At 44.3% G+C, this 21,215-nt stretch overlaps 1 protein-coding gene and 1 long non-coding RNA gene across 5 annotated transcripts in view; one reads left to right on the forward strand and one right to left on the reverse strand.

Moving 5' to 3' along the window:
• The first annotated feature begins 5,449 nt into the window (after positions 1 to 5,449).
• LOC120323574 lies at positions 5,450 to 8,295 on the forward strand. The gene is made up of 2 exons (XR_005564185.1): positions 5,450 to 5,498; positions 8,162 to 8,295. It is a non-coding gene; the product is annotated as an uncharacterized LOC120323574 (long non-coding RNA).
• LOC113988084 overlaps positions 5,940 to 21,215 on the reverse strand; it is a 110,722-nt gene continuing 95,446 nt past the window's right edge. For all 4 annotated transcript variants that reach the window (XR_005564157.1, XR_005564166.1, XR_005564162.1 and 1 more), the window contains one exon: positions 5,940 to 6,199. The gene's annotated coding sequence lies outside the window, so the exon portion shown is untranslated. The remainder of the gene's footprint in view (positions 6,200 to 21,215) is intronic.

A 21,215-nucleotide genomic window follows, 5' to 3' on the forward strand; every position in this document is an offset into this window, starting at 1 on the left:
ACAACAGGTTTAGAAAAAAAGTGGTCAGCAACAGACAAGAATGCATCAGATGGGTTCTTATATCCCAGATCAGAAGAAAATTACTAAATTTCAATGACCAGGTCTTGTCCCTAACTTGGGAGAGACGCAACTTCTGCGAAGGGCATGGCTCAGACCCAATCAGGCAAGCTGAACCGGTAGTCTCCAGAAAGCATTAAAAAAATGCAGCTATCTTGCAGGATACCTTAGTCTTTGGTAAAATATATGCCACGTACTGTCAGGGTCACAGTCACAACACTAATTCAACAAATTTTGTCAATCAATTCCCAGTTTTTCCAGTCCATGGTTTTTTACACAGACATCGATAACTTCTCAGCAGCTTTAGCCAGACACCTGTGCTCCTGATTCAGAGATGCAACTAACTCATCATACAGAAACGAACAAATGGCTGTATCAGTGTAAAACAGTGCTTTATTCCAGGAAAAACAGGAAAAATATTTTGGTTTAAAAAAGGACAAAATGTACAGTTCTTGTTTCTGTTAGAATTTCCTAAATCTTTAGAGTTTTTCACAATTTAATCATTGGCATAAAACTCACAATTCATAAGTATGAAAATTTTAAGTGCCTTTATTCTAGTAGTAGATACTTGGGGTACTTACCTCTATGGGTTTTTCTTGCAAGATTAATACAACTGCAGAGAAAGACCTACATAAAACAATCCTATTATATCAGTTATTACATTTTTGCTGAGTGTGACAGGGTCCAATACTCATTTTGGTGGTATTTCTGCACTGATGTATAACATAAAGCTTTCAGGGTGCTGTCATCATGCTTTCCTTTCCTATCTCCACATGGCCACTGGCAGCATTAACTGCAGAACCTCTTGAAACTTCTAGACCAAGGTGACCATACCCTGCTTCACTGCCACCTCTCCACTTGCCTTTTGGCTGTCTGGAGCTTCATCAGGACAGTTGCATATCCCAGGGCCTCCTCTTCTCCTTCTGGGTGCTAGATATTTTCTGTGGTCATGGGGCACACAGGTTGCTGGAGCTCAGTTACCTGAAGTGCCTTGTAGGACTTGGGTTTGGTCTACAGAGCCTAAGGCCACTGCATGGTTTGCTTATGGCTCTTCTGGTTAAAACACACAGTTCAATATGTAATGAGGCAGCACAGGAATCTCCTGGAGCTCTTGAAAAGGTTTGAAACCCCCAAAAATCCAATTTCCAAGGTTCCCCACAATTTGTTTCAGTGTGAGAGGGTTTTCAGACATAATACATCTACTTACATGGGGAAATTATATCAAAGTTTATTATTAACACAATAAATACTATAGAAACTAAAAGGCAAATAAATACACAGTATTAATACAATCTCTACTACCCCTGGGGTCCTTCCACATCAATCCAGAAGAAGAACCCTCCAGGATGATAGCTAAAGTCTCTCTCTCATTGGGGTATCAAGGAAGGGGTCTTCTTTACCCCCACCAGTTGCTTGGTCTCTGCTGAGGTCTCCTCCTGGACTACAAAGGAACACTTGTTTTACCAGGCCTTCATCACGATTCACAGGGGGTCAGCTTTAGAGTCCTTTCCCCCCATTTCATGAAGGTTCCTTCCAGAGAGTAAGATGTGCACTCTTGCTCTCCAGGGTGCAGAGTTTCTGGGTTTTGCTCAGTCTTTATACCCCAAATACTTTTCACCAAAAGTCCTTACCTAGAAAAAGCCTGCTTGGTTTGGCTTCTCTCTGTGCCAGCTGCTGCATCAGCTTGGCTTCCACATGTTACAGGGAAAGCATTCCTCCCCCTGCATTCCTCCTTTGGTTTTCGGCTGCCCCCGCCCAAACCTCGCGTAGGGCCTCCTCCGAGCCCTTCAGCCCGTCTCTCTGTTGTGCAGTCTCAACTCAGGGTCACCTCCTCCCCCGCCATTGTGGAGGGGGGACAGTGGCAGCGAGACTTTCTCTCATCCTCTGCCTGGCATTCTTCCAGCTCTGCACTATCTCCGCTGCTTCTGCAGCTCCTGGGCCACCCCTCTGCCCGTCTCTGGCTTGGCTCCAATGCCATGCCAGCCTGCTGGGAGCAGGGGGTAGCTTCAACCACCTGGCTGGCCTCTCAAGTTCACGCCACTGCCTCTCCTGGGCAATTTGGGGGAAAGCCCGCTAGCCTTTGGCCACAGGCACCCAGTCCAGTTATAATACTGTTCCCACCCCGGGGGGGGGAAGAGGACCTGCCCCCCCACAAGGGGCCCACAGGCCTCTCTCCCTCCTCTCATGGCTTCGAATCTCTGTCTCTCTCTGCCAACAACTTCCTTCCAGCTGTTGTAATATTCTAATTTCACAGGGGTAAAACGCAGCTCTGATTGGCCCCGATTGGAAACTCACCTGGGACCAACCACTTCCAGGTCCCCCGGAAGTGGGGCATCATCATCATATTTTTGAGCATCTCAAAAATATTTCCTTTTTTCCCGATTTATTTTACCCCCACCCCAAGCCATGTCCTACACAGAACAGAGCACTTCTTGAGCCCCATCATTTGCTGGCTGTAAAGTGGCCATTTATTTCTACAGGTCAGTGCCTGCCTCTAGCAACTTCTCACTCCTGTACCCACTGATCTTCCTTATGGGGGATTTTGTCAGAAGTTTAAATGACTGAAGTCAGCATTTCTCTCCTCCTACGTACCATCTTGTTGATGTCACAGAGAAGATCAATATGTATAAGCTCGGGAAGAACTGTTTGCACCTAAAGGAGTCAGCATGGTTAACCACAGTGACCTGTTTCTGCACAGGAAAAAAGAGCTGCCGTCTCACACCAGGCCACGAACTACCCCAGCAAAGTGACATACTGCCACCCTACACAGCACAGTCCAGGTAGTGCTGGCTCTGAAAGGGAGGAGAAAAATTATACTTGCAGTGTGTGGAGAGCATTGGTACCCGAGGAGACACTGCCAGGTTCCACCAGTTTGCTCCTGCCTAACTGCCAAGATTAAAGCCTCTGATAAGGCTGCATCAGACGCTATTCTCTGACATGAGGAATGTCACACTTATATTGTATTTTTCTTAGGCTTATCCTGCACCTTGTTCCTTTCTGTATTCTGTGCCTAAGCAGCAGTAAGCAGGGCAGGGATGGATTGCCTTTATACTGTGATGTCTTCTGCCTATGTCACCTCACTAGAGCCATGTGCTCTCTCTGGTGGTTTGCACCAGGCCAGCACAGCCAAGGGTTCATTGCTCTGTGGTCTTTGACATGAAAGGAGATGGTTAAAGTCAAGCTCTCCATCACTCAGCAGTTTGTACTTCTTGTTGTGCTGTGGGCTTAGGTTTTTATGCCTCTAAGGCCTTGCACACTGTTGGAAAGTATATCCCATTGCCATCACTTTAGATGACCCTGGCAATAGGCTGGGCACAAGTTACCTTGTGCACCTCCACAAACATAATCTGTGTGCCTCAAAGCCTTGCAGGTTGTTCAGCTCCCATAGCACTGTTATCTTGTCTCTGCCAGTTGCTCATCTATGTCCTGCCTTTACCTCAACCAGTGCTCACTGGGCTCATTTACATCCACTCTTGTTTTCTAATGAGTAGATGAACAGAAAGAGGAAAGTGTTCATAAAATGTCCCTCCAGCTGAAGCATTCTTTATTGCTCCCATTGAGAAAAGTCTAATTTACACTGGGAGTTTTTCACAGCTTGCTTTGGTGGGGTTTGGGTTTGTTTGTTTCTTAAATAATTAATCCAAGGTAGTAAGGCCCTCTGTCTACGTGGAAAGCAGCATACAGTCCTCCTGAAACTGCTGCCCTCCGCTGCTGTTTTCTGTCTGAAAAAGGGAGGAAAAGAGTTTCAAAGAAGAGACTGTTACTGGGAAAACACTAAGACAAAAAAGGAGGACCAAGGACAACTGGAAAGAACTACCTCACCCTTCATCCTGCATGTGTCATCCCTCTCCACACCTCACTTCTAGTTACCATCTCCACATCAACCTTTTCCTCTTGCTGGCATGAGACCCACCTGCACTTGACCTACATCAACAAACAAGGCTTACACCTAAGAGCCTGTAGGGGGTTGACCCTGGCTGGATGCCAGGTACCCACTAAAGCCACTCTCTCCCTTCCCTCTGCAACTGGACAGAGAAAGAGAAAAGAAAACAACGAAGGATTTATGACTTGAGATAAGAGCTGGGAGAGGTCACTTACTGATCATCATAGGCAAAAAAGTGGGGATATTAATTAAACTTATTACTAACAAGATCAGAACAAAAGAGTAAGAAGTAAAATAATCTTAAAAACACCTTCCCCCCACCCCTCATTCCTTCCAAGTTCTACCTCCTCCCCCTCAGTGGTGCAGGGAGTCAGGGAATGGGGGTTACAGTCAGTTGTTCTTTCTGCCACTACTCAGGGAGAGGAGTCCTTACCCTGCTCCCATGGGGTCCCTCCCACAGCAGACAGTCCTTAATGGACCTCTCCAACATAAGTCCATCCCACAGGCAACAGTTCTTCATGAAACTGCTGTCCCATGGATCACTTCTCCACAAGGTACAGTCCTTTACAAATGAGCTGTACCAGTGTGGGTCCCCCACAGAGGACACAAGTCCTACCTGAGAAAAACCTACTCCAGCATGGGCTCCTTTCTCCATGGGCTGCAGGTCCCCAGCAGGACCCTGCTTCATCTTGGGCCTCCCACGGGGTCACAACCTCCTTCAGATATCCATCTGCTCCAGCATGGGTTTCTCCATGGGCTACAGGAGGGTCTCTGCACCCCAATGATCCTCCATGGGCTGCAGGGGCACAGCTGCTCCACCATGGTCTGCACCACGGGCTGTACAGGGGCCTCAGCTCCGGCACCTGGAGCGTCTCCTGCCCCTCCTTCTGCGCTGACCTCTCTGTCTACATTGTCGTTCACGTGTCCCCGCTCCGCTCTTCCCTGGCTGGAACTTTCATCTGTGCAACAACCTTCTGTTCTTAAATATGTTATCACAGAGGCATTGCTATCACTCCTTATTGGCTTGGCCTTGGCCAGCGACAGGAAGTCCGTCCTAGAGCTGGCTGGTATTCTCTTCACCAGATAGAGGAAGCTTCTAGCAGCTTCTAACAGAAGCCACTCCCAGTGCCTTCCCAAGGTGCCTGCAAACACTATCTGCCCAGATTCACAGTGAGAAAATGGTCAGAAGAGTTTAGAAATGCTGGAGTAACCTGGAAACCCACAAACTGGACCAGGAAGGCAAAAGATAATTCACTAGCCAAACTGGATATAGCTTTCTTTGCCTTTCAATAAAGAGACTAGCAGAAGTGCTCTCACACAGTCAGTCTTAAAGAAGGGCATCATCACATTGCGACAGCCACAAGTTTACTTTGTTTTCATTATCACTACCCAAAGAAGAGTTAAACACACACAAGAAGACTGCGTCACAGAGAATCACCTTCTATAAAAAGCCCATTTCATAATAGGTGACTGTATTATCTTTCCCGTCTTTGGGAGTTGATGAAAAAGGAACTCATCACCAGCCACACTGTCTCCAGTATGACAGGCCAACATACAGGTGATATTTCACTCTGCTTATCAGCAAATTCATATTTCTGTCTAACATAGGACATGAAAGAACGTTGGAGGAAGTTCATGGGATGCCAGGCAATGGCCTCAAGGGAGGGGCATTTTTAAGGCTAGAAACAATAGACTTCTGTTCTTAAAATGGGGCAAACCTTCAGCATCATATGAAGGACAGATACAATTGTATGTATATGTGCATATGCATGTAAACAGATACACACACAGACTCAACAGGACAAGCATGTGCTTAGCTTAACATATCTATCAAGAGTCATAGCACTGCATTTCACCCAACCTCCACTAAAATAATTTCAAAAAACAACAAACAAGTATATCAAGATACTTAGGAAGTTTTGCAGGAGCAGTTTAATAACTGGCATCATTAAATCTTTACATGTTGATACAACAAGACAACAAAAGGGGTTGTCTCTATGAAACAACACAGCAGAGCTCACATGATCTGTGGGTCAGATGCTTATACAAGGGCAGTACTCACCCACTGCCCATAAAGCCAAAAGACGGAAGTCACAGAGAATGAAACAAGTACACAGAAGTGTCCAAGCTGTGGTGGCTGCATGTCTTGTCCAAGTTGCCAAGTAGTGACTTCACATTCACTTCTATTTCTCTTCCTGAAGAAAGTGTAGCACGTGTTCAAGCTCAAAGGCAGCCAGCTCCTGCCAAAGCTCCCTGTGCCTGCCAAATTAGCAGAAGGCAATGCATAATTTTAAACCAAGAACAGTGAGGAATAGCCATGTCACAGGGCAGCTCTTCCTTCAGTGAAGCCCCCTTACATCTCCATACTCTTTCTCTCTAAGCAGGCTTCTCCTCAAGGGGAGACACAATGGGTAAGAGTCTGCTCTTCAAAATTCATTAGGTAAACACTGAAACCCTAGGTTGCTGTCTTTTGCAGCAAGTGCCCAGATACTGATATATTGCTACAGTGTCTGACTTGTCTTAGATATGACTTTGGCAGTGAAAGGAACATCAAAATTTAGGCAGAATGAATCCTACACAAGAACCAGAAGACACAGCAATTTCCGTCGCTTCCACACTTTGGAAGCTCTTGTTCTTGGTCCACAGACTAGTCCTTCTTTACTTGGCTTCATGAGGCATCTCCTTTCTGTCCCCTGTCTTGAAGACAAAAAGTCCCATCAGTTTGTGTAGGACTAGAAGGAAGCATGCAACCTGTAATTACTGCTCCCTGTTTTCGAAGGTCCAAAGGACATTTTAAGGAAGATAGTGGGTTTCCAGAACATTAGAAAATGGTTCCTTTCAGTGTATTCGAAACAGGAAATGGTATCATCCAATAGACCTGGGCCAGAGGTTAAAAATCAGCAGACCTGAACTCCACAATTAGTTTACTAATTATCAAAGATCCACTCTGGAGCTCAATTTCTTTGTCTATAAACTGTAACTTGTGACTTTAAGTGTTTAAAATGCTTCTAATGCTGTTAATGAAAGGTGACATAAGGGAAATATTTGTTGTTCTTCTATTGAAATCGATTTTTTTTCCCTGAACATTTCTTTCAAATTAACACATTTCATTGAGTAACACTTTGTAGTGAGTTACTAGGGAACTCATCATATGAGCCTCGACAAGAAGAAAGCAGAGAACCTACTGTGATAAAACACAGCAGGAAAAGGAGGGTCTGTGCTTTCTTTCTTTTTTTTCTGACCCAGTTACTTTTGGGAAAATGTGGGGTGGTGTGCTGGAGATCTGAGGAGAGAAAAAAGTGATCATGAAAGGACAGTACTCCTTTTGAATAGGAGTAGCACTATGGTATTTAATTTATTTGAGGCTGTAGGCAAATGCAGAGTCAGAAGAGGCAGGAACCACAGAAAGCTGATTTGGTTTTGAAAATTTTAAAACCCTTGCTTGCAAATAAGTTTGGGGTTGTTTAGGGTATTTTCTCATTTGGATTTTTTCTTTTTGGCATTAACTTGGTCTCACAATCAGTGCTGTGATAAAAATTATTACTGAAGGATCTCAGAACTGAAGGAGCAGTTCTGGCTCCTTGGGTTTTATGTGCATGATGCCTAAATGAGGAGCTGTGTGCTGTGACAAATGTCTCATGTGTGCCAGCTGACTTAGAAAAGGTGACTCGGAATTTTTCAAGTTCAGTGTTTTTATTCTTTTTACAGTTCTCTGTTCTTGTCTCCTCCCCCTCAGAGTATTTCCTGTTTCCTCATTCTGTGATAGTTAAGTACACTTCAACGGTGGATCTAACACCTTTTGAGCTGTTGTCAAGTTTTATTAACATTTCCCACATCATTTCCTGTTTTTATACTAATACTCCATTAAAAGCCTGCACGAGTGGGCAATGTGGCTGATCAATACCAACTCTGAACTGCTGGCAGATCATTCTCTTCATAAACCATCACCCATTCTAAAAGATATTAAAATGTTGGTGTTGCAGACATAAATTTAGTAGACATTCAAGGAATCATTTCACCCAATAACAGAGTTCAGCCAGCTTTGAGGGAGGTGCAATAAACTTTAAATATAGCGAGACTGGACACAAACCTAGGCCAGGGAGTAGCAAAGGAAATTGCATGTACCTGAAAACACAGGAGAGAGGTATATTGGTAACAGTCATTTCATTTCATGATGCCTCTCACAAAAAATGACAAAAAAATCCCATTTTGTTTGTGCAGGCTGGAACACATCAATACCAAGTCCCATTTCTGAGGTTATGCTTCCAACAGTGCAGTGTCCTGAAGAACACTGAAGGCAGACACTAATAAATTTAAGAGAATAAATAAAGCTTCCACCAGCTTCAAAGCCACAACCGCAAGAACAAGCATTTTGCTTGCAAGCATCAAGGTCTACTAATATAATACTTAGCATGCAAGATGCCCCAGTCTATAAGTATGCCATGCCATAGGAAAATGGTCCATCAGGACCAAGTCAGCAACAAGCAGTGACTTTATGGAGGCTTTTACATTGTTCTCCCATGTAATATCCCTGCAAAATACAGCAATATTTTGCTACAGAAATACAAAATATGAGTGTCAGTAGGATGGAACAAATCTAGTGCTTTGTGTTAGCCAGCAATATTAAAAGCAGCGGACACATCAAGGCACATTCTGAATATGTCAGACAGTGACTGAAAGCAGTAGGAAAAAAGCCTGTGTTCTCCCACATCAAGCTTTAACAGGGTTTGAGGGAGGGGAGTGGAGCTTTATATGGTTAGAGGATTAAAAAGAAGTCAAATCACAAGAGAAAACCATTTCAGATCCAGTATATTTGTGTTTCTAACCAAAAGTCTGTGTTAGGAAAAAAAAAGTAACAGAGAAGTGTGTTTTTCACAATTTTCTCTTTGGTGTTTTGCTAAGTCAGTTACTTCACAGGATGTGCTATTGTCTTCACTGCCATGATGAACAGAAATACTCTGCAAGCCACTGTGGCTCATACAGTGCCCAGTGACATGAAAGAAGTGGTTTTGCTTTTAATACCAACAGACTGAAAATCAATATCTGGCAGCTTTGCCACTCACACCTGGCAGGCAACCTTCCCAGTTCAATGAGATTTTAATGCTAAGGAGAAAAGCCACTAAGTCCACTGCCTCCAGGTTGGTATTTGTTGGACTCCTGAAGTCCCAAAGTGTTTTCTATGAACCTGGTGGGGATGAAAAGAGGATCACTAACTTTTCAAGGTTTTATTTACCCTGCTGGAGCCAAGTTATTTTTCCAAAAATATTCACAACTGGGATTACTGTGTAGTCACGGTCTAGGACTACAAAAGAAAGAAGCAAAGTTTTATTTGGAAAAGCTGTTAGCACACACTGGGGACTCCACAAAAATCAGCAGCAATCACGTCCTTGCTCTGGTGATCTGAAATGAAGGCCCAGCATCAGAGAACAGGAAGTCCAGACCCTGTACAACAGAAATCAAGATCCCTTTTTTCTCCATAACCCAGTAGAACCTGGATTTCCCCATTCCCCATGAAACAAGGCCCTGAAAAAGTGGTAGGTAGGGATGGGAAAAGTTTGATGTCCAAAGATCTGGGACTACACTGCAAGAGAAAGGAGCAGACATAGGGTTATGCTTACCTCCACCAAGACCTATGGCCACCATCTGTCTGCGCACCTATAGCAAGGGTCAGCTTAGGTCATAGTAGGCTTTTCCACCTGAGGGACTTTGGGGAGATAAGAGCAGCAAGTCCTGCTCACATCAGACTTTCTCTCCAGACAAAACCAAAAGGTCTTTGTGAAGAATAACTCCAATAGCCCCTTGAAGATCCAAATCTACCTCCATGGACATGTCCTCCCTACTAACTGGCCCATGAGTTGGCTGGGATGAATCCTGCCCAGAGCTTCCTCACGGTGCAGGACCCTGCAAGGGCCAGGCTGAGCAGCCCAGGGGGACATATAGGGTCCCCCTGGGCTTTATGGAGACTCCAAGATGCAGATGAGATGGGGGGGGGGGCTTCAGGGAATCCTATGACTGAGAGCTAGCTCAGACCTCTGCACTAACAACAGTGTCACCATACCTCAGCTTCATTGTGGAAAGAAGTCAGCCTATCTGAGAAGCAAATCCTTCACCATCTAGACCCATTCATCACCATTATGCAAATATGCTTCTCCTAATGTAAATCTGTCCTGGGACACACTGCTTTTACCAGCATCACCATCAGTCCTTTATTTCCACACCATGCCTCCAAGTATTAAGGCTTTCTTAGCTCGTGGCAGGTCTTTTCCCAGAAACTACCTGGGTCAGCATTTTCCTGCAGCCAAGGAGCCATCTCTCGCCTGGGGCAGACCCCATAGCAGGGTGGGGTGAGCAGTGGTTTCCCTCCCAAGTATCTGAAACTAGTGTAGGGTTTGCCTTAGTTCACGAAGGTATGTGATGCTGAGTGTTTTGCACATGACTAGTGGCATGTATCCCAGACGAGCTGTTCGGTTTTTCTGCTTGCCCTTCTCACTGGTCATGCCTATGTACAATACGGCTTGCTCCAGTCTGGAACACTGAATGCACAACAAAACTCTCAAAGAGGGGTGAGATGAGCCAAAGTGCCAAAATAACACCTCTATGGGAGCGAGATTCCGTTCAGTTTTAAGGCAGCTACGTTTTGCAATAGGATGTTAAAGGTATGGCAGGAGATTAGTCTGTGTCACAAAATGTCAGTAAGCTTTTTATACAACCACCAGAAAAAGTCTCTTTGGTGTTTTTTTACACCTACGAAATCTTATATGTTGTCTTTTAGACACCCCAAAAATTCCCCTTAGCACTTTTATCATTCAGCATCACTCCAGAGTTTAGTCAGCCAAACCATACCCTTTCCCAGTGTTAGATAAAATGCATCTTGAAAACACCTCAGACACTAATATCACATCGTCCTAGAGCTGAGCCACATGTGAAATCTCTATCCTGTTTTTCTACAGAGATGAGTAAGATTTTCCTGTGTAATTAATATATAATATCTTTCTGTGTATTTGTGTAAATATATAGAGCAAAGATACCACTGCAAAGATAACAATTTCCCAAAGTGCTTTTCACATTCTTTCAAATATGGTTGTTTTACTTGCAGTTTACTGCATTTTAGGCGTGTTTTGACATTTGAAGAATTTTCACCGAAAATAGACCTTGTACTAATTACAAAACCAGACATAAAACTCATAGTAATAAGGAGCAACAGTAAACAACAGATGTACTATTTATTGCATATGTTTATTACGTATTAATGTAATAGAGTATTTAAGTAAAATTGAAATATTTCTAGTGTTTAATTAATGAGACTAAAATACATTATTTAAGTTACTTGCACATATATAAAAGCAATAATAATTATCATTGAAATATATTTTTGGACAGATTTTGCCACTTTCAGGCATATCACTGTCTTAAAGACAACAAATCTACTTCTGTAAGTCCTGCATAATGTGAGGAAGTCTGCAAGTTCTGTAATAATACCGAGATATAGAATAATTTACAAAAACATAAGAAAACAAAGCCCATTATCATCAGATCTGCAAAGACTTGGGAATTCCGTCGGTCTTGGATTCAATCCTTATTTAATAATTCAACACTTAATTTAAAATTATCAAATACTCAATTTATCAAGTGTTTTTACAGAGAAAGAGTTTCCTCATGGCAAGCTATGGGACCTTATGAAACAGCATGTTCTCAACAAACAACAGAATAAAATTCATGAGTCACTGATTCATGAGCAGCAAACAGGGGTCACAGAAAGACCAGAGTATGCCAAAATATGGACAACTAGCTCTCCCTATGTCTGTTAGTTTTGGAGAGGAGGCATTTGCTAAAATGCCTTCATTTATAGTGGGAAGCTTTTTCATGTTACTTTTCCTTGGTCTCACCTGTAAGTGTGATTCTTCTAATCTTTTGCAGGAATAACAGTGGTTTTTAGGCATCATCTGAAGCTCTGGAACAGGAAGGTGACAGGGAGGCTGTTTGGCTGGTTGGCATAACCAAGCCATGCTCAGACAACGAGATGTTAACTTGGCTCCACTGCTTTGAGCACGCCTAGCACAGGCCTTCCTCCTCTTCCTTCCTCCTTTTAGCCAGCCCTTGCGCCTCCCAGCTTGAAGTTTTCATATTCAAAACAAGGCTGCTTTCAGTCGCAGCTACATCTGCAGTAACCGTGACACCTGCTCAAAGTAGTGCCAGCCCTTTGCCTTCTGTCCTTTGACTGGCCCTCTGCAAAGCTGTACAGCCCGTTTATGCACCCCAGTGCATAAATACTACATTATCACCCTTTACTAACTGTAGGGTACGCTAAGGTAACACAAGATAAACAGTTTTCTGTTTTGTCTAAAACCCAAGCAATTACAGCAAGAAAAATGGCTGAGCAACCTACCATTGCCTTGGTTCTTACCCTCTGTTCTCACCTTTTTAGGATTTATTTAGTTCTTCATTAACAGACATAGGCACATAACCACATACGTGCCCTATGGCTGCAGCCCACATGTGCCAACAGATTGCCATGTCCATGGCACGCTGGGAGCACCCCACCAAGGGCAAGTTTAGGCATGAAGCCTGACCAGATCTGCCAGAGGATTACTATGTGGAAGGGAAAAAGGAAAAGGCATTTCCCAGGAAAGGTTTGGGAGTGTGAATTATTGCCAGCTTTGCTTTAAATAATTAGCACTGCTCAGGAATCCAGGCTATGCTGTCAATAGTGAGTTGTCTGGTTACACATACTGAGGTTGTCTCCACATCTGCCAACAGCATCCAAGATCCCAATGTAAAGCACTGCTCTCCCACACAGAGTGGGGCTGTGGCCCCTCTGTGAGGCCAGACCCTGTCCCAGGGCTGGGCAAAAATGCAGAGATTTCCAGACAGGGTAGCCAGCAGAGAGCAGGCAGGCACATGGAGTGCCCACTGTCCTCTTCAGACTGGAGCCCATTGCAGCATCTGACAAACTTTGCCTGTGCAAAAAGGCCAGATTCAGAGGCAGAAGCAAAAAAAGCCCTCCATTTATTTCTAAACATTTCCTTTAGTTCTAAACATTTCCTTTTCTCCTTCTCCCTCACCTCAGTACAGTCCCATCCCCAGAGTAAAGGTTAGAGGAGAGGTCCTGTTCAGTGGGACATGCTGCAAGCACAGGCACAACACAGATGTCTTCTCAATGAACAGCATCTGCCCTACTTGCACCGCATTGTCACACAATCAGATGAGTCTGTGTCATACCGAAACTAGGTTAAATGAAAGGGGTGTAGCTCTGTGAACCTTAATGTCAGCATTGTTTTGTACACTCTGAGGGTCAAGACCTGAGGGTTTTTATCCATTCTGGTACACAGAGGAGTAGGTCCACAGGAGATTTGTCTGACTAAGAGCTGAGGCAGAAAACTGGGATTTAAGCAGCCTGCTGTTTGGGAAAAAGACACTATCCTGAAAAATAAGCCTTATCAGCCTAAAAGTGCTACTACGTATGTGTGTTTTTAGCTGCCCCACTGAAGTCAGCCTTCCCAAAGGACGTGTTGGAACCTCAAGCCATAAAGCTGCCAATACCCCAGCTTTCCAATGAATCCAAGTCTCCCTGTCACAGTAATAAACACTTAAATTAATAAGCAAATTAGCACATTGTGCTGGGGGCAGGTGCTTCCCCTTCTGGTACAGGCATGCTCCCCATCCCTTGCCCCCCAACTCTCATGTCTCCTTTCTGCCCACGGACAGAGACCATGTTCCCAAAAACTATGATTTGCAACAACCAGGAACATGATGCACACTGATATTAAAAATACTGTTATGTTAAAAGATGTGGGAGAGCCATGAGCAACCTGAACTATAACTCGGGGCAGGTTATTCATTGCTAACTCCTACATGGGCCAGATCTTACTCAGCAAACACAGGGAAGGGGCCCAGGCTGCGCTTTCACAAGCAGTTCAGCTTACTGAGAGTGAGAAAGAGTGCTTTTCTCTCTGTGGCAATGAAACAGTACACAGCTTTCTCAGGTGATATCACACCTGCCATGTTTTCAGCAATTGCCATTTACATGGGAGATCAGGGAGAGGGTGTTCGTGCAGATCTGGCCTGTCTTTAAAGGAAATATTGAACTTAAAATGTGACATAAAGTTTATCTAAACAAAGGCATCAGGATATACTCTCTCAAAAACATTTCTGGTGGTGAACATAATTCAGGTCAGTAAGTTGGTTTACATTGTCTGTAAACTCAGGTTTTATCACAGGTGAGATATTTAAATGCTGCTTATTCATGCGGAATGCCAATGACATTGTGCTTCAGTACTTGTTTTTCCATGTGTATCCATAGTGTGGCCATCAGCACCAATTTTGGTTTTCATGGTCTGGGTTACACCTTGTCTTTGCTTTCTCCTCCAAACTGTATCCTCTTTTTCCTCCTGAAAATCTCCTGCTAAAATGCTGCTTAATGTATCTAGAAAGCAGGAGGAAATTAACATCATACGATTATGTTTGAAGCCCTAATATCAACCAAAAATATTCTGCAATAATAAAAACTATGTTTACAACGTGATAACAGTGTTTCCCCAGTGCGAATGGTACTGAAATCATAAAAGCAAACACCTTAGGCCATCTCTACTGAGCAGCTCACAGTATTGGTCATAGGGGAGCACGAGTATTCCTGCGCTCAGCGGAGGAGCTCTGGTATAACATAGCCACTGACCTGCACTTGAACCTACCACTTGCTGTTTTCCTCTTATAATCTAAATCTGGAAATGTGCTGTCTGGTCAGTAGCATACTACCAAATCATTCAGCAAAATGCTCTAGATGCCATAAAAGCGTGCCTGTGCTTGCAGTGCCATAGAAAATGAACTTGTAAAATATAGCCCGAGCACGGCTCACAGCCACCAGTATCGCAGCCGGCACATGTGCTGCTGCAAGGCACCTTTGTAACGCAGCCAGGCAGCAGCTGTGTGCATTGCAGACATTGTGGGTGGGTGGCTGTCTGCATGCTCAACAGCTGTCCCTGCCACCACGCCAAGCCAGCACCCGGCCTTCCCAGAGAGCGTCCAGGTTTGCTCAGCTAGAGCTGAATTTCAGAGCACCCTGTGAAAGCAGTGCTGTTGCTCACACCCATCATCCTTGGCGAGGTTTTGTGGGACGTGGCTGCGTCCACCAGCCGCAGTCATGCCTGGGTGCAGGGTTCGCCTCTGGGTAACTCAATTGGCTGCCATAGCCGCCTTTGCAAAAAACGACTGCTGACACCAACTATTTTGTGAACACATTTGTGTTAAAAAATACCAGGCAGTAAACTGCAGCTTTGGAGTTTTGTGCTTTTTATTCCCCAGCCATGAAGTACAGCCAAATCCTTCCATTTTGGTGAGCCTGCAAACATCTGCCTTTCAGCAAATTCTGTGTGTGGACCCTGGTTGCACTAAAGTCACGCGCGTGTTCGTGACTTCAGCCTCTGTAAAGGATGCTCTTGACCCCTACATAAACCTTCTTACCTTATGTCGTTGTGTGAGAATAGTAGCCTTTAGTTTTTGTTACCAAAAAAAGTTCAAAAGTCTTCATTTCCAGGTCTACTTGGACTGCCATCAGTGGAGAGATTCTCTCTGCCGCATTTGTAGAAGTCCCTGGTTTGTGGTGTGAGGGGGCTGGGGCTAGGGCAGGCATCACAAAAACATGAACCATGAGAACTGCATCATCTCACTGCAATTCAGAAACTGCTATAGCAGCTGTAGAGGCCACCAAAGGCTTGGATAACAGCAAGACGCAAGGATACTGGCAGTCAGAGGGAGCAAACTGCATGACCTCACCTAAAACCTCCTGAAATCACTCTGCATCTTTCTATTGGCTTCAGTGATCTTTGCCTCCCTCCCTGAATGAGTAAAAAAGGATCCCCACAGATTAAGCAAGTGAGATGCACGAACAGTCAGCCATAGCAGTTTTGAAAGCGCGTACTTATATTTAGATACCTTAACTTTCTACAAGAGTCTGACACTCTCACAGGTTGGCTTCTGGGGTGTTTTCTGGTTTCGCAGCAGAAACCCCACCAGCATTTTCAACTGATCCTATGAGCAAGGGAGCATTTTTCACTGTGAATTGTTTTTTTCAGGCTGTATATTGCATTGACACTCGAATAACATAAAACAAACTGTTGACTCTTCTTAAGTTGTGTCACTTAAAAAGCCTTTAAGCAGGACCATACGCTTTGCTCATTCTGATTAAAGTGCTGGGGTTTTTTAAAGGAACACAATATGCAGGAAAGCACCCACCGTGCAAGTGAAACCTTTTTCCTTCCCCGGGTAGCTGGTGAGCTCTACTGAATTTTCCATGCTGTTGATGTACTCTGGCTGCAGAGGCAGGGCTGTGGCCCTTTAGGGAATGGGGTAGCAGGGTTGGGCACACAGAGATCTGAGTTTTCAGGTCTATTTTGGGAGTGCACAAAACATGAATGGGGGTCTGATTTTAAAAATAGGATCTTCTTTACAACTGTCAGTACTGAAGCTGCAGCTCAGGATATGGGGATCACAACAACGCAAGCGAAGGTTAAGCTTCAGTGCAGGACTGGGAAACCATAGCTCTAAACCCTTCTGCAACATCTAACTAAAAAGAGAATAGGACTTCTTACAGGCTTAATGACATACTGAAGGGGATTCTTCTAGGCTTGGAAGAGGGAGGGAAGATGGGAAAATGGAAAGGATTTTTTAAAATCCTTGTCTGATGATTATTGGCTTTTTTCACACCAAAATATTCATCCTTCTTTCCTCTGTCTTAATGTGGCAAAGCAGTTCTGCTACCCCCAAAGAGAGGCAGGCACAGGTTAGGTCTTGGGGCCAGCTGTGCAAGACTTCCTCGTTGTCTGGCTGAGGTCTTTTCTCAGCCATGAGGCTGCTCTACCTTACCTAGAAATGTCTTTTAAAAGTAAACTGAAAAGGGGAAAGGAAAATGGAGTTACACAAAGGATTTCTATCCCACTTGCTCCCTCTGACCCAACAGAGAGGAGAGGCAGGCAAAAGAGAAAACAGAGCTCACAGAGGAGCCTCAGCAGATGCTTTTCTGCTGTCTCAAAACCCTCTTGGTATTTCCTGGTGCAGTGAAGATATCTCAGAGCTCATACCCAGTGGCAGCACAGACACCTTGTGTCTCAGGGAGCCTGACACCCATGCACAGCTTTGTGATATTGGAGTTGCTCCATTTAGGTAACAGTAAACAACAAGCACCAGTACTCACGCTTCTCAGCAGGCCTTCAGGGCTTGGCAAAAGAGACACAGGTCTATTTTTGTGACCTCTGTATCCCTTGAAGAAGCCAACTAAGAAGCCAAAAGAGAGAGATAGATCTGCTTTTTCCAATGAGGCCTGTGGGTCAATGCTAGAAGAAAACCAAACGATAAATTACATATTGTATGAAATTATCAAATCCTAAACTGTATGATAGGAAGTGTCCAGAAAGAGTTATTTTCATTACCCACTGAGGACCATCTATCTAGCAACTTTCAGTTGGAAGTTGTTTTATCAGCGTTTGCCAGACACTCACTTCTCTTATCAGACCTTTGCTCCCAGGGAGCACCAGGCTGGGAGAGCCCTCCTATGCTCACAACTTCTTCTTGGATCACAATGATTTCTTTATATGTACAAATCTTTATTAGCCTCCAGAGGCCCCAGATAAAGACAAAAGACCATAAAAACGTCCATAAGAGGTCAGAGCAAAGGCCCCTCTAGCCCAATATCCCATCTCTAAAGCTGACAATAGCAGATGGGAAGAGTACAGGATGAGGGCAAGCCTATAATAAAACTACCATGATATACTCTGTCAACCTCCAGCAATTTGGAGGTCAGGGACTTACTGACCCAGATATGGTATGTTTGTGTTTGAAGGCAGAGAGGGATTTGAACCTCTGTTTCAAGCATTTGAATGCTGCAGGAAAAAAAACACTTAACTCAGATGGGGAGAGAAATAAATGCAAAGCTGGTGGAAGCAGACCAAAAGTGCATTTCAAATGCACAAATGGAGACATTACCTCCAAGAAAACACTCAGCTTTCTGAGACCAAGAAGCATCTTTTAGCCTGAGAGGCTCTGGCTGCTCAGCCTTTCTGGATCAGCACTCACCCAGACCTCTTCCTTCCAGCTGATCCCCCCAGGGAGAAAACAGGGAGGATGAGGAGCTCTCAGCAACATGTAGGGCTGGGACACCTGAAGCCTCCCAATTCAATAATTCAATCAAACACTAAAGGTTCTTCTTAGAAGAAATAGCAGGTTAGGTAGGCATTTCCTTCAGGCATTAGACCAAAACAGTATCTCATACCGGAATGTGGTGGGCAAGTGAGTTATTCAGTGGCCAGAGCACAAATACTATCCCAGCTGTAGTTAATGCAAGGAAGTAGCTAAGATGTTGAAGTCAAGGGCTTATTATGGTAGTCCAAATGCAGGCCAGACCACTGGACAATGCCCACACAGTTAGTGAGTGTGTGCTGACAGCACCTTGGGACCACGCAGCTGCAGCAACATGCTGCTGTACCGCAACCAGCAGCATTCGGACCCCAGTCACGAGGACAGCCACCTCAACGGGTTTTGGCAGCAGCAACAACAAAAACAAGCACAGATCCCTCTGCCACATGAAAGACTGCACCAACATTCATTCCCCTGCAACCTTTCTGCGGGGCCCCGGTGCTTACTTGAAAGAACAACTGCACTTCAGACCTACCCCACTTTTCTCTGTCAGCCACCACATCCCCTACTGAAATCATTTCCTGTTTTATTTTTAAGAGTGCTGTTGTCATAAGCTGTTGCTGGCATGGGGGTGGGGATGGGAAGGTAGTTTCTGCCCAGTGAGCACAATAGCCAGCTGTCACCTCCTTCCAAAGGTGGTTTTTACTGCTGCTGATCTGCAAGACAGCATGGTGACGGCAGGAACACTGTGAGGAGCTAAGGGAGAGTGATGCTTGTCGCTTTGTAGCATCTCTCCTGGAAAATCAAGGAAAACGGACAGAGAGAGAGAGCCTCATTCAATGCTTTGTCTACAGATCTGATGCTTCAGGTCCTTGTGGCGCAAGAAAAAAAATGCTGCAGAGGACAAGAGTACCTGTTTGAGAATGAGTCTTTGTAATTGAAACAGAGATGCAGCATACAGATCCAAATTCTAGTAACAAGAGTGGCAGCCAGCATAGCTGTCCCCTCTCCTTATGGCAGACATAGCAGAAAAAGTCAAAAAAGGGAACTTCAAACTGAAAATGGTGCTAAATGATACTGCTAAGCTGCATTATTCCTAGTATTACCTTTGCCTCTGGGTCCCAGGTTCATGCTCAGTTTACACTGGGACAAGTCTGTTTGTCCATCATATCCTCCCATGAGGTTTTTTTATTTGTCTTAAAAATACACAAAGCAAATGGCATAATTTGAGTGAGATGAGAGTCAGATCAGAAGGCAGAACTGAAATTGGTAACAACTCAGCTGCTGGAAATTTTTCTGCAGACTCTGGAACAAACTACTCAGTTTCACTAGGGGCCACTGTGCAGCACAGGATGGGCCCTTTCCACAGGGCCGAATGACCAGTGTCACATCGTGGGCACCGCTCTGGAGAGGCGGGTATGTTTTGGTGCAACAAATTGATTTGAGAAAAGCCAAGTTTTTTTTCTCAAAGGAACTTTGTAAAAATTTACCAGTGATCTCTTCCTAAAGGCAGAGTAACTGCAAAATTTAATTGTTTTTTTTTTATGCCAGAACTCATGTAATTTTGGCTGTGAATCAGATCATCTTCATTCTTGTGGCATGTATTTCACTTTTATGAACACTAATTTCACTACATTTTTAGAGTGGTGACTTTAGCCACAGCGTGGCTGCTGCTAAGTTCCCACGGCTACCAGTAGGACTTTTATGTGGGAAATCTGTGGGCAGCAGGGAGCCTCCCTGTTTGTATCAATATGAACTTCCCAAGCACATCAGACTGACATTTTCTCAGCCCCAGACTTGGAGCACACATGCTCTCACTTAGAGCTCCCTTTTCCTAAAGTGAAGGACATGTGTGATCATTTTAATTTCACCATTTTTCTAGCAGGCCTTTTGCATACACAGAAATCCTGCAGAAATGAGGTTTTTTCTCTCCAGCCAGCAGAAGCCTAATCCTACAAACTGCTGAATGCCAGTTGTAAGGCACTAAGGGACTTGAGCAAATACCAAGAGATCCTGGTATGGAGCATCCTTCCAGCTTCATAGGCCCAGCATTCCACAGACTCTCAGCACTCAGAGGCTCCCATGTTCCCTCCCCATCATCAGAGATCAGGCTGTTGGTGCTGGCAGGTCATCATTGGCACAGCCATCCACAAGAGTTTCCCAGCCACTCACTCAGCGGCTAAGCATTCCAGAGATGACCAGACACAAACACATCTCCTGTACTTGCATACTGAAGCACTTTCTGCGGCTGGGTAATGAGTCAAAGAGCACATTAGAGACTGATTTTTTTGTTGCTGTTCTCAGAACATAAAAATGTAGCAGTAGGGCAATGGGTGAATCGTATAGCTTCAGCTTTCTTAGAGATAATATATTGCAAAGAAAAATCAGCCATGGTGGGACACTGTGTTCAGTCAACCTTTAGAGAAGACCACACAACCCACAGACAAAACAGGACCACTCTCAGTGATCGTATCTCACTCTTGCTTCCTGTTTGCAGAACTGCAACCACAGTAATTGTGGAAAGGTTTCAGGTCCATAATCACTAATGATAGGCACCCATAATCAGGCCTGTGAGGCACTGGGAAGCAGGGAAGCAGAAACCTTCATGCAATTTTTTATCACTGCAATCAAAAAGGCTGATTTCTTTATCAGTGAGAGACACTCCAAATTTGCACAAAGCTGAAGCCCTGATCCTTGAAAACACTCACAGCTCTCCCTTTTTGATTCAAAGTGTTCAACTCTTTTATGAACCCTTCCTTTGGCAGCTGCTGCAACTTTTGCTCCTTGTACCTGGCTGCAGGTGAAATCCATGTCACACTGCTCTGGGCATATTCCTCAACATCATGCCACGTGTCCCACATGAAGACAGCAATATTGTGAAATATATTGCTCTTCAGCTTGCAGTGAGAATGTCAACATATAATTTAGAGGGCTTGAAATGGAAAAGAAAATAAAAAGCTGAAGGTAATTTTTACTGTTGTTGCAGCCAAGATAGTCCAGGGCTGTAAGTGTGGTGAGGTTTGTGGAAAGAGGCAACATCTTTCCCAAGACCAACAGACATATTTAGGGGAAAAATGAGATAACCTTTCTTTAGCTCAAAACTGTCACTTCTGGACTTTTAAATCCTGCACGTTTCACTGCTAAAACCCCA

The sequence above is a fragment of the Pipra filicauda genome, unplaced genomic scaffold (genome assembly GCF_003945595.2).
Source record: "Pipra filicauda isolate LSUMZ 115617 unplaced genomic scaffold, ASM394559v2 scaffold28_size6257848_pilon, whole genome shotgun sequence".
NCBI classification, from domain to species: Eukaryota; Metazoa; Chordata; class Aves; order Passeriformes; family Pipridae; genus Pipra; species Pipra filicauda.